Genomic DNA, 14,529 nt, shown 5'->3' with positions numbered 1-14,529 from the left:
ACTTTTCCAACCGGAAATATTAAAATTTTGAAAAATAGTATTGTTTACTTTCACATTCTTTTGTTGGAAAGACACGTTTAATACATCTTCTAAAAGAAGAAAACAATTATCACGTTAAGTTGAAGATATTTTTTTTCTAGAAAGGAAGCCACATGAACCGTAAATTTAAACAACTGCATTTGGTTGTAAAGTATATAGCACTCTTGCAATTTTTAGTGCTTATTCATTGTCATTCTTAGCTCTGAAAAACATATTTCTTTGTGGTCTTAATATTTTATCATACATCCGATACTTACATGTATGCATTTGAAAGAAAAAGTCAGAGTATAAACACATAGTAAATATTCAAGAGTGAAAAACAGCATGGTAGAATGACATTATTAATCTCATTTTTATTGTTTTCCTTACATAATTATTTCCATTTTTATAATAATTGCAGAAATATTAGACGAATTTTTTATAAAAATTAATGGCATTTAGGAACTACAAAGATAACTATTAAAAAATTTGGCATATACATAAAAATCCTTCATAAATCAATTTAAAAAGGAATGTAAATTAAACTTTAGTAGCTAACTGGATAGCCCTTTTGTCTAAGAATCTCTGCCAATCGTTGAGATATAGATTGAAGAAGTTTAAATATTTCTTCAAAATAAATGTTATTTTACTCTTTGATAATCACTCTTTTTATCATCTCTTTCGAAATTAAGATCATGATGGCGATTCTTTCATAGACGGAGAAAATCAGAATACAAGTGATTGTTCCAGTTGTAAAGTAGCCAGAATTAGATGTTGAAAATGTTTAGGTTTACTGTTCTACATAAACCAAGTCAGCTTCAAAATTCAAAAACTGCTCACACTTTTTCAAATTGTCTTTTAAAAGATGTATCTACGCCATATGATTTAACAAACTATAAAATTTACACTATATATGCCGCTGACTGCAACACATGTCAAACCATTACTCTTTCTATATCGTGCTTAACAACAGTAGCCAAAAGATTCTGTGTTTCGAAAGCGTTTATTTTCTCCAAACCAACTTATGGACTTTGATGCCAAAAGAAAGAATTTGTTCTGGTCAGAGAAAATGTTTTACAAAATCTAAAAGATTCTTTTCTTTATCTACTGGTGATATATGTGGCTTTCTACGAGCTACACTGCAATGATAATTAGCCTTTTTCAAAAATTTCATAGTATGATCCACCAGAAAACTCATTACTATGAAAATCCTTACAGACTTTGACAATTTTTTTCTGACACTAAGCACATAACTATTTGCAGAAAATGCAGATTAATTACCTATAATGGTCTTTGTTTAGAATACCGCACTTTGTTAGATAACTGTCTTTAGGAAATTCTAATTCTGCATTTTCTACATTTTAGAAATTTCTGACTTTAAAAGAACTTCGAAGTGCTAACTGTAAAAAAATTAATAATGAAATTTGAAAAAAGATCGTTTTGTGCTCGTAATGGACGAAGATGAAAAAGTACTTGCAGAGCTCATATAAGAGATTGCTGTTCAAATAGTTGAGGGCAGAGTTCAAACTCTCGGATCATTACCAATGTCCGTAACTAATATAAGCAAATTTTGGTAGTTTTGTAACTACCGTATGAAGTTGGGAAAAGAATTTTCCAATGTACTTCGGATGTTCACCGTAATGTTTACTTTATTAGCCACAATGGAACTCATTTATTTTGTTTTGGTGAATGCTTTCCCTATTTCCATATTATGCCATGCACAAAGTGTTACCACTTTTTTGATGAATAGTTATTATCGTAGAATAAAAATATGGGCACTAAGAATTTAATTCCAAATTAATTTGAAAGAGTTCTCAGAAACAGCATGTATAAATAATCATCTTACCATCTTTTAAGATGATTCTTAAATTATTCATTATTCAATAGTTCTGAAATTTTTCTTATGAAAAAAATTCTTTACAGTAAAGATATTCGAAAGCTAAATAGTCATCACCATAAATAAACAACAACAACAAAAAAGCACACTCTTGGTGATGAATTATAAAATTCTAATCGATCGTTAATGTTATCCCGAATTAGGAATGATAATAACAATTAATTGTAATATAATTATATAAAAATATATAATTTTTAACCTTGATTATTACATAAAAAATACTTGCTGTAATTTTTATCACTTATTGAACCAGCAGGAGAGGCCTAATCAAAATGATAATTCTCCTATAAAGGTGTTATCCTACCCCTTAAGCCTAAAAAGTATGGACCTTAGTCATTGGATTTGTGGCCTTGCATGCCATTGGCGAACAATAGTTATGGAATAACTATCTTTAACATTAATATAGTGTTTTTATTGGATCTGGTATATATTTCGTGGCAATTAATCATTGTATACAGGGATGTATCATCTTTGGCTGTTAATATACAAATAGCAAAATCAAATATGCAATTTGAAAGCTTTCTTTTAGACCTACTGAAATCAAAATTTGATTTAGAACTACATTTGTGCACACAAGGTCACATAATTAAATTTCGCTTAAATTATGTCTTTTTGAGTTATTGCATCTATAAGCATGCGAAAATACAGATGACGATAAATCCCTTATTGGATTTGATTCAAAATTCCATACAAATCTAAATTTTAGATGCTACAGATATGCATCAAAATTTATTGATATAGCGTTCACTTTTTACAGTTATTGCTTTCACTTGTACCAGGATAGCAGTGAAGATTTCTTTTTTATGGATTTCGATTAAAATTTGATAAAAATCTACAAATTTGATGTTAAGACCATATTTCAAATTTCATCTGTGCGCCTCCAAATCTTTTTTTTTAAAGTTATTTACAGTTAGACTGACAAAATTCCCCAAATGTGTTTTTAGGACTCTGGAAGATTTGAAACGTTGATATTTGTCAAAATTACGAGGTCAATTTTTTTTAAAACAATTTTTTAACAATTGTTACTTTTTCTTTGTATATACGAGAAAATAAAAATTAGCATTTTACATATCCTTTCGTAACTTTATCAATGAGATTTTAATCTTGGCTTTTGCTTTTTAACAAACATCTATGATATTGTTATCTTTTAACATGGTATTTCATATGATATTGCTTAAATATTAAAGAATGCATCACTCTCGGTAAATTGTGCTACATATATGATGCTTCTACGAATGATGTTGCATACATGCATGAGACAAAAAAAAAAAAAAAAAAAAACTTTGAAAACTATTTTTCAGGGCAGACGGATTGGCCTAGAAACTACTTAAATTGGCATGTCATTATTTTTTGGGTAGTAGGAATTCAATAAGAAATGGTTCCCAAAATCTAAAATCAATTTTTAATTAAGAATAACTAAGATGGTAACATTTTCTTTCAATGCTTTCACTGCATATTATTAAAAAAATGCATTTTTCATTATTTTAAAATTTTATAATACCAATTTTATTATCATAAAAATTTTCTCTTACTTTAAAATATTTTTTAATATAGATTAAAGTAATATATTTAATACTCTTTTTCACTGTTTTAATTATTGTGTTTGCACACATGCGTGTTTCGATAATATTAAATATTTTTAATATGTGCGTCTTATCTCTGCTTTAACTAAAACTAAATTTTTAAAAATAGTATAAGCATCTATGAATCAAGTCTAAAATATTTATTATCAAGTTACATTTTTATGAATTATAGGTTCGAATCTTTTAGATTTTTTTTTTAAAGTTTCTGGATTTTAATAAAAGGAAATATAAAAATAATCCAATCAAAGTGCTAACTTTCAATTTTATTACATCAATATAACTTTAAAACACAGGAAAAATCACGAATACTTTGTATCCTTGAAGTCACGATATTGATCTGTGATTTATTTCAATCCTGCACAAATGTCAATTTTTAGTCAGTGCTATGTTTTGTTGGCTGAAAAAATGGAAATATTTATTTCCGGGTTTTCCAATTTATTCTATTCAGTTTAAAAAACAAAATATTTTAGATTTCGTATGAAGCCATTGTTTCAATATAAAATAGCAGACAGATCGTCTTTGAATTTCTATTCCAAATATACCACATAAATGAAAAGGGCTGCATTTCGAATAAAATTCCTGGAACCTTCCACAAATGACCTTTCATTCAACAGCCGAATCACGTTCACATGGAGCATATCAAATACTTCTATATTAATTAAATTTTATAATCCATTGTTTAACTTGAAAGAAGGAAAACAGACGACACCATAGAAAAGTTTAAGATAACAAAAATTGGTTACGTGGTTAACAAAACGTGGTTACAGCTGTCGCATAACTGTGATATGTGAATTTATTTAACATCTGAATAAAATGCAAGATGACTGTCTAAAAGGTGAAAAATGAAATGAAATGAAATGAAATCTTTACAGACATTAAATTAATTCAAAGGCACAAATATATTCTTTGAATTGACTAGCGGGAGTGATTTCTCCGAGTCTTTCTAGTATACTCTTTGAATTAATTGCTTTTATATTATTCACTGCATTTTATAACTTTAAACAAGAAATTCTTATAATATTTCGTGTATCTCGGAAACGGCTCAAACGATTTGGATCAAATTTTGTATTTAAAGTTTTGCTTTTTAAGTTGTATCTTAATAGGCTATCTTTCAAGAATAAACGAGATTTTATACAAAAAACAAACAAAAAAAACCGCTTTTTATTTATAACTAATTATTAGTCTTTTCTATCTGCTCTCATGCTGACAATGTCATACAGCGCCAAGTCGTTAGTTTTGGGGGTACTTGTATTGTTGCCATAGGAAGGTAACCTATTGTACTTCACAATTTTATGAGATGGCGCTATATGACATTATCCGATTCATATCATATTGGCCCTTTTGGCGCCCCTTTTGGTGCAGCTTGGCCGAAAAGGGCTCTTGCGCCAAAAAAATCCAACTGATATTATTCGAATACGAATATATTCGGCTGACATTCAATAGTAACAATGCAATTATTGTATTAACCAACTCAAATTACATGTTAAATAAGTGCATTTGTGATTCTTCTTATTTAAATGACCAGTTCATATGTAGGTAAGATTAAAAACTATTCGTATGTAACAGTATATGATCCATATCTAAACATTTTCTCCGAAAAAACGCATTCTTACAAAAATAAAAACTGCCGAATGAACCTCGGTCACCCCGATCCTGTTATTGGTGAACAATAGCTATTAAAAAGTCTATTAGTGTGCGATCTTCAGCAATTTTTTTGGTGATTAATTGTTCGGATGTAGTTAATACAAAAGTATAGAGTTTTGGATGTTTTTTTCTCAACCGATTAAAGCCAAAATTTGACATGGAAATGCAATTTTAGCTACAAGTTCACATATCAAATTTCATAGATTTAAGACGTAACATTTATGAATTGTTGCACTTGCATGCATGCGAAAGTGCGGACCAACAAATGGTTAAACCTTTGAGAGACTTGATTCAAATTTTAAAAGGACAGCACATTTTAAATGCTAAACTTATTTACCAAATTTAACTTTCAATCTCTTTTATGGTTTGTAATTTTTGAATTCACTTGTACTGGTCAGCAGGAAACACATTTCTTTTTAATATAATTTGTTGAATATTTGATAAAAATATAGATATGAGGTGTAAAAACTTTATACCAAGTTTTATTCATCCAGCTAAAAGCCTTTTTGTGTAATTCCGTTCACAGATAGATAGGACGGACGGATAGACATAATATTAAAAATTCTTTTAAATGCAGGGAGATCTAAAATGTGGAGATTCCCCAAAATCTACAGTTCAAATTTTTTGACAGTCGCAATAATTTTCTATGCTTCATATGCGAGGAAGTAAATAAAAAAAGGAAATTTGATAGATTAAAAATGGAAAATTCTTAAACGGTTTAAACATATAACTAAATCATATTTTTTAGCGAGTAATGGTATTGCATGCTTAGAAACATTAATTCTCAATGCTTTTGGATTTTCCTTTCACATTTGTATTTCACAGGTGGCCATTGAAATATCTTGCAGGCGTTTAAACATAGCATTACGTAACCAGACTATACCAGGAAACGACTGCTCAAACAAGCTCATTATCTTATTCTACCCTATTCTTTTATGTTCTTTTGATCTAAATGAAATTAGGCTTGGTTGAGCGCATTTTATTTAAAAACAGGCATTACATAATATGTGAAAATGACATATAAACGTTGAATAAAGTCTTAAAAAATGTAATGCAACGATGTAACATAAGAACAATAAATGTTAAGGGGGTCCGGGACACATTTAAAAATTTTTTTTATTAATTAATTTAAAATTTTGAAATTTTTTGTACTGATTAACCACCTTATTAATAAGCAAAATCACAACACAAAAGTTTTCAAAAATTTTTTTAAAATTTTTTGTACTGATTAACCACCTTATTAATAAGCAAAATCACAACACAAAAGTTTTCAAAATTTTTTTTAAAATTTAAAATTTAATTTTTTTTTGAAAAAAGTGACATTGTTTTAAATTGATATAACTCAAAATATTTTTGATCAATTTTCAAAATTTTTTCATTAAATCAAACACAAATATATATTCTTTCATTTTGATTCGGCAATTTAAAAAATATTAATTAAAAAAAATTAAAAAAATTTGAATGAAAATTTTGAAAAAATCTTGGGTACTTTTTTTTAAAAAATTCATATCTTGAAAAATAATTTTTTTTTAAATTTGCTGAATCAAAATTAAAGTAAACAGTTTGAAAAGTATGTGTTTCAAATTTCAGACCTCTATCTTTATATGATCTGGACTTATATCAATTTGATCACAACAAATAATGAAAAAAAGCAACATGGTTAAAAATGCGTTTAAAGTTTAAAAATAAAATTTATAAGAATTAAAACTATTTAAATAACTTTAAAAGCTTCCAGATGCATAAGAGACACCTCCCTTCCTCACAAGTGTTTGGTTTAATTTAATTTTTGCAAGTTCAACCTTTTTCCGATATAACTTAAAAGTCTCGGTCGACTTAAATAATGCCTTTCGGAGATGTCGCGTTTGCACTTTTTTTAACATACTGAGAGACGATTGGCATGGGGAAAGGAAATCAGACTTGAACATACTTAAAGTTGAGGGTTTGATTCCCTTATTAAAATCTGTTATTCCTCTAGCCGCAGCAATGTCAACTGTAACTTTTGAACCCTTCATATTTTTGGGACAACGGGTCCAAATCGTGTTGTGCAGAGACTCATTTCTGTTTTGAGTTTCCCCTTTTGAACAACGCTATAAAAGACTATCCGAGGCCAGTCTTTGAAAAATAGGCATCATTTTCACAATTATATTTTCACGCAACGGGGTTTTTAAAGCTTTTTTATGCGCAGCAGGTTTTTGATTTGAAGCAATGGCTCGTTGATAAAAACACCAAGATTCTTTTCCAGCAGGGCAAGTCGTATGTTTTGGTTTTGAGTCTGTAGAGCTGCAGTGTTGAAGAATGGCATAAATATCCCTTTTCGTAGCTTTAACGTTGTTTTTATTTCTTATAATTGAATTACGGTAATACCTGGTAATTTTTTTTTATTGTTGCGTCACTTAGACTGCCATATTTCTTTCCACCGAGTGTAAAGCCTCTTTTCTTTTCAGCATCTACTAAATTTCTCAAAGCAGTCCCCATCCTTTTCCCAACATGATTTACGCATTCTATTTTTTGTATCGAGACTTCCTTACCATAAACATTTGAAGCTTTTAGCTCGATGAATGTTTTAGTGTCTCCATCTCCAACCAGTTCCACGTATCGAAATCCTAGTTTTTCGGAATTCTTCCATAATTTCAAAGCCATATTTACCTCCATTCCTCCAGAAGATCCAACGTAATTAACATCGCAAGATGGAGCATGACCTTTTTACCACACAGCGAATTCCGGTGAATCTTTACCTAAAGCTTCCTTCGTTTGAATACAGTGATTACAAACTTTCGATGAAACCTGGTGATCAATTACATATCCGGTCAGCACGTCGATCACACACCCCACAGCGTAATTTGACGTGTGACCTCTTTTATGCCAAGTAGCATCATAGCTTACAGCTATATCCAAAATATTAGATGAAGATTTGGATAGAAGGGCATGAACTTCTTTAACTTTTTTTAAAGTGTCTTTCTGTTGTTCTTGAAAGTTTTCTAGAGTAGAAGAATGAAAAGATTTTAAATGTCTAGTGAAAGATTTAGAATCCATGCAAGGCAAGTTCATTATACAAGAAAATTTTTCAAGTCCTGCATGTCCTTTTCCCAGTTTAGTCATAGCAACCACTGTTCTGCGATTAATATCGTATGAGCTTTTCTTATTTTCAATCACATTCGTAGAAGAGTTCTTTGAAAATTTAAAAAAACAGTTCTTGCAAGTTACATTTATATCTTGGGCCAAACCAAACTGTTTGCCAATGTGAAGTTCTAATGTATTCTGTTTGCAACAGATACAACAACAACTTAATAAAATATCATGCAATACAGACTGTTTTAAAATGATGTAATTTTCATTTACTTCTTCAGGCAAGTTTTTCTTCACTGGAGAAATTATGTTTCGCTCATCCAAACGTTTAACAACTTTGCTTTCAGCAGCTACCAAAGTATCACAATCCAAGTTTTGTTTTCGATTTTTTTTTCATGATTTCAGACCGCAAAAGTTGAGATTTCCTTTTTCTACCCATTTTAACAGCTTATGAAACCAAATAACTGCGTAAACTTTCAGAAAAAATTAGAAGAAAACAAACTTTAGAGCAGGGAACTAAAAAGCACGTTGTCTCATGAAATGTAAACACAGAGGTTCAAATAAACACTGCATCTCTTCGTTTCATTTCATTATTGAAGGAGTTGAGTTGTATACAAACTAAATCTAGGATTTAAAATAAATTCTTTAAAAATTTATTTCCAAAAAATCAAAAATTACGCTAAAACAACGCCAGGAAATGTTTGTTTACATTTAAAGAGATGAAGTTGCCATGGCAACGCCTTTTTGACAGTTGGAATTTCAAAGAAGTGGTCAACAAAAATTATGATATCTCCCGTTCTAATTAAGATAGAAACATGATTTTAATGTTATTTTAAGCAGAAACGCATGCAGGACTTTTTCAGCTAAAAAAAATTTCGAAAATTTGACGATTTATGTGTCCCGGACCCCTTTAAAGGGGGAAAAAGGAGCTGATGTTAGCACAAATAGTTTCTCGCGTTTGCATATTTTGTCTTATTTCTATCGTATCAAATTGGAAACTATTTCGAAATTACTTTCATGGTATAGTAAGGGTCTGCTTCAAAATGAAATAGATGACCAAATACTTGGAAATTATCATGCTTGGAAATATCACAAAAAAATTTCAGGACTTCCGCTAAATTTATTTTTATGGGTGCGTTTGTGTGCATTAGAGCAAAATTTTCTAAAAAAATTGCTTTCATTGAATTATAATTTAGTATTTTTTATAATTTAAGGCTCGGCATACAATTTGTGAATAATTCATAATAGTTGTGTGCTTATAAATAGCTAATTTCTGATTCGTTCTGAAATAGTTATATATCATAATCAAAAATACTTTAATGACGTAATGATTTATATTTGTGTCATTTCAATCAATGAATATGCTGGTGAAAGGAATTATGAAATCTAAATTTTGAAACGGTACTGGAGTTTTAGTGCATAAAATTTGTGAATAATTCATAATAGTCATATTTTTGTAAATGTGCAGAGTGACCCCATTAAACGAGGACCAAAAGCTAATTTCCGATTCGTTTTGAGAAAATCGTCATCGAAAATGCTTTAATAACGTAACGAGCTATATTTGTGTCATTTAAGTCAATAAATATGCAATTGAAAAAAAAATTACTAAATCTGTACTTTGGAGTTTTTAGTCACATTTAGAAAAATATCCCAATAAATAAATTATACCAAAATTTCAAATTAAAAGTATTATATACGTTGTTATTAGGGACTGCAATACCGGACCAAAATTTCAATACCGGTATTCGGTATTTTTTAAATCTTAATACCGGGATACCGGTTTTAATACCGATATTAGAAATTTTGGAAAAAGAAAGAAAACGCAGGTGTTTCTTTTTTTTATTTGCCAGTTTTGTTAGAGAGTGTAAATATCACAAAAAAATAATTTAACTTATAAATTATAGCAGTATATAATCACAAAAAAGTAAAGAGACATCTTATTTATTTAAATCACAAAAAAAGTGTAAATATCACTATTCAGTTTGTGGTACTATTACAAATTTTTGAAATGTGATCTAAAAAAACATAATGCATCAATTGTACTGTCATTAAACCTGAAGAGTAATTTTATGTAAAAATTACCAGGTGTCGAAAACGCTCTTTCGGCATCTACGCTAGTTGGTGGTACTGTTAGCAAGGCGCGATATACTTTTTCCAAGTATTTATCTCTAAATCCCTCATCTTCAAATAAATCAATTTCTAGTCGGATGGTTTTAGATATAGCTGATTTCTGTATTGTATTTTGGTTCGTTGAAATTTTTTTATTTATCGCTAATTCTAATTTTTGTTCAAGAGACAATTCCTTTTCACTATCGACAATAGTGACATCATAATCTTCGATAATTAAACCGAATTCTGATTATGGATAGGTTCGTGGGAAAAAATTTTTAAGAAACTTTACTCTAACTTAATCAGATTTGAATTGGTTCTTTTCTTTTCTTCTTTTCATTTTCATTTTTAAAATCATTAGAATTATGTAAATACCATAAGACATTTTCTATTTCGGTATACCTTTCTTTCAGTGACTGCAACAAGAAATTTATTGTTGCATTAGCTGTTAATAAATTAGAATCTCTCCCACATAAAGCCACAATAGTCAGTTTTATTGCAAGTAGAGCTGATATAGTTCTGGATATTAAGTCGAATTCGATATCTGAAAAATTAATTTACAGGTTTAAGTCTATTATTGCTTTTTGGATTGGATTTCTCAGTTTCAAAAATCGTTCCATCATTAGGAGTAAACTGTTCCAACGTGTTTTAGAATCTAATATTAACATATATTCTGTTTTATTTTTAGTTAGTATATATTTTAGTATTATATCCTTTTTATAGGGAAACGTTTAAATATTTTAACAATTTTTCGAACTTTATAAATTATAGGAAGCAATTCTTAATAGGTTAATGTTTCATCCTCATTAGCAATATCTTCTTCAACGATTACATTGTCATTATCTTCATTGTCAATATCACTCTCACCTTACTCTTTTAAAAGTTGGAATCCAAAGTTTCTTTATCCACAGTATTTGGATTCTTCTGTTCTTTATATTTTTGGTATAATACATCTATTACTTCTAATTAAATTCCATGTGCATAGCACAACTGCTGATTTGCACCAATCAACTTTCCAACTTTTTTCTTAATTGTTGCTCCATCAGTCGTTATGGATACAATATTTTCTTTCAGGGATAATCCATGTTTTGCTCATTTAGATTTAAGCAATTAATTAAACCATTAATTAGTTAATTAATTTCGCCCGTAAGGGAGACATAAAAACAAAAACGTATACTATATTGCTATGTTAGCGATACCTGAACATATAGTGGAGACAATTTTAAAAATTTCTAGTAAATACCGAAAAACCGGTATTTAAACTTGTGAATACCGGTATTACAAAATTGTACAAATGGCTCAAAATACCGGTATTGCAATCCCTAGTTGTGATGAAATCACAGCTTAAAAAGTAGAACGAAAGAAATATATAAAAACAAATTTTAAAAACACTTATCATTTTATGAAACTAACACTATCGCGTTAATTCTCTACAGTTTCATTTCTCTAAAAAGGACTGTAGTTAGGTGACACTAGCCATTCACTATTGTGAGACAGAGAACTGGTTCATGTTGGTAAAACTATTTTGATTTCTTTTCTAAGTTTTAGAAGCATTGCAAAATTCGACCAATTTTGAAAAAAAAAATACAGATAAAGAGAAAAACAGTTTAGTCCAACGGTTGATAAGTGTTTTTTAAAGTTTTAAACTAGAAGAAATGGATATATTTCTAAATACTGAATTGTCATTCTTGCATGGTGGATTAAATTTGTTAACACTGTATAACTGATTCTCGCCAAAGAAAGCCAACTACAGGTCTTGTTGAAACAGAAAAGTAAAAACTACAACGGTTTTATAATTTGATTTCTCGCCAAAGAAGCAAGGCCGACCAGTGGTTTTTGTAGGTTGCATTTCTCTTGATATTTGTGTAGCTTTAGAAGTATACTCACCTGAGAACTACGATCAGCACTGATCATTGAACTTTTAAAAATAATCCTCGGTGTAAGTAAATAAAACGGATTTTGGCAAAATTTGAAAGTCTCATTCAACAGTGACGGATAAATTTTGAACTCCACCAACTTGCAGTCATCTTTGGAGATGTCTTTTTAATTGTAAGTAGTAATGCTATCTCTAGAACTAGAAAGGGTGCTATCCCAGAGAATGTCTTGCATGGCAGTTGTGTATAATAATTAAGAAATATTAACCTTTGGCATGAATTTGATATTTTTAATGAATGTATCATGGAAACCTTGCCGAGTTATTTGGCGATTGACCCCTGGGGTATAGTTAATAGTATCAGAAAATCAAATTTGTGTTTTAGATGCTTATTTCCCAAACGGTTGAAACAAAAAATTTGACCCAAAACTAAACTTGTAGTCATAAAATCTCAAATTTGATGCATTTAAATAATTCCGTTTTTGAGTTAACGCTTTTACATTTTTCTGAAAGTACAAGCCGACAAATAATCAAGCACTTGCTGATTTTGTCTCAAACTTTTATAGGTATCAAATCCACAAAAGTTAATTTTGGGAAATGAATTTTATTCATGTAACTCTCTTCGTTTTGTAGTTATCGTGTTAAATTATATTCGAAAAACAGGACAGACATCCTCTGCACAGATTTTGTTCAAAAATTGATAGAAATTTGGTATAAAGATCGAATACCGAATTTCATTCATTTAGCTCAAAGCTTTTTTGAGTTACCTTTGTCACAGACAGATGGAGATTTTCCAAAAGGGTGTTTTTTGAACTCAGGGAGCTCTAAAATGTGAAGATTTACAAAATGTCGAGTTCAAATTTGGTGACGGTTACTATACTTTCTCTAAACTACGTATACGAGAAACTAAAAAGGTTTCATTCTTTCATATTGTAACGCATGCTCACAAAATGTTCAGGATCAAGGATTCTAGATGTATATCTTATATAAGAGGCATGCAACATTCAAATAAAATAATATATAGCAAAACATGATTAATAGTTCAAAGTTTATCATTCATATATCTGCAATAAATATTTAATAATTTTTTAATTCTGTTATAAATTAATCATATATGGTATGTAATTCCTTTTTATTCCTTAAATTCTATTACAAATAGAATTTAACTACTTCAAAGAATCGTATATTTAGCAGGAAACCAACTGTGGAAGTTTAAAAAATAAATCTTCAAGGTTATTAAAAATGTTTCATAATTTTCGAATTCACATTTAAAAGTAATGTAGTAAATGTAAATGTAAAAGTAATGTAGTAAATGTAAATGTAAAAGTAATGTAGTAAATGTAAATGTAAAAGTAATGTAGTAAATGTAAATGTAAAAGTAATGTAGTAAATGTAAATGTAAAAGTAATGTAGTAAATGTAAATGTAAAAGTAATGTAGTAAATGTAAAAGTTGTAATGCTAACAATGTTATTAAGTGCCATTTATAGAAATAATTGGAAAAAAATGAAATTTGAAGAAGTACATTTTAAAATATTTTGAGATAAAATTATTTTTAAAAATTATTAAATTTGAAATAAAACTTGACATTAAAAGAGAAACGGCAAAAAAAAAAAAATCAAACAAAATTATTTTTTCCCAAGTAAGAAATTAAATGTAATCATCTTAAATATTTCTACAGAATTCTGAAACTTTTAAAAATGATTCTACTCAAAACGCGCAAAAACTCATAACGACGGTTTTTTTCGTATAACTTATCAAAAGAAGTAGGATGACGAATAAGAAATTTTATCGAAAACCCATGATATTATGCAGCTGGCAATATTAAACACATTATTGGGAACATCTGTTTACATAAGGCAGTTGCATGTATGCAAATATCTTTCTTCTGAAAATCAGTTCGAATGTTCTGATGGTTTTTTTTCGGTACAATGCAATTCCATTTGCTTAAAGCTGAATGGTGTTAGACCTTCTTGGCTTTACATATTAAGATAAATATCTAATCCTGGATTATAATGGACATAGAATTTACAACAAAAATTCGAGAGAGGAAAACAGGTAAGATGTTTTTTTTTTCTTTTTAATGGAAAGTTGTATTTATAAGCAGGAATGTTGTTTGTACATTAATTATAATCGGTGGAATATTTTGAAGTGTATAATGATGCAAGTAAGATACTAGCTTGAAAAAAATTGGAAATGCTCTGAAAACAGACAAAAATTTGTTTCTTGTTATTGTGCAGGATCATCGGATGGTAAATTTTAATTGATGTTTTATTATTTTATATTTTGTTAAATATTTTTGAAAGTTTAATGACTATTTTAATACATAATTTCAGAACTA

The 14,529-nt window shown here is 29.0% G+C and overlaps 1 protein-coding gene across 1 annotated transcript in view; it reads left to right on the top strand.

The window, feature by feature from the left end:
• The first annotated feature begins 14,147 nt into the window (after positions 1-14,147).
• The window catches only part of LOC129980873 (solute carrier organic anion transporter family member 74D-like), an 81,991-nt gene continuing 81,609 nt past the window's right edge, over positions 14,148-14,529 (top strand). The window contains exon 1 of the mRNA XM_056091322.1: positions 14,148-14,246. The gene's annotated coding sequence lies outside the window, so the exon portion shown is untranslated. The remainder of the gene's footprint in view (positions 14,247-14,529) is intronic.

The sequence above is a fragment of the Argiope bruennichi genome, chromosome 8, assembly GCF_947563725.1.
Source record: "Argiope bruennichi chromosome 8, qqArgBrue1.1, whole genome shotgun sequence".
NCBI lineage: Eukaryota > Metazoa > Arthropoda > Arachnida > Araneae > Araneidae > Argiope > Argiope bruennichi.
The sequence above is the reverse complement of the archived record's forward strand: the minus strand, read 5'-3'. Positions and strand labels throughout refer to the sequence as shown.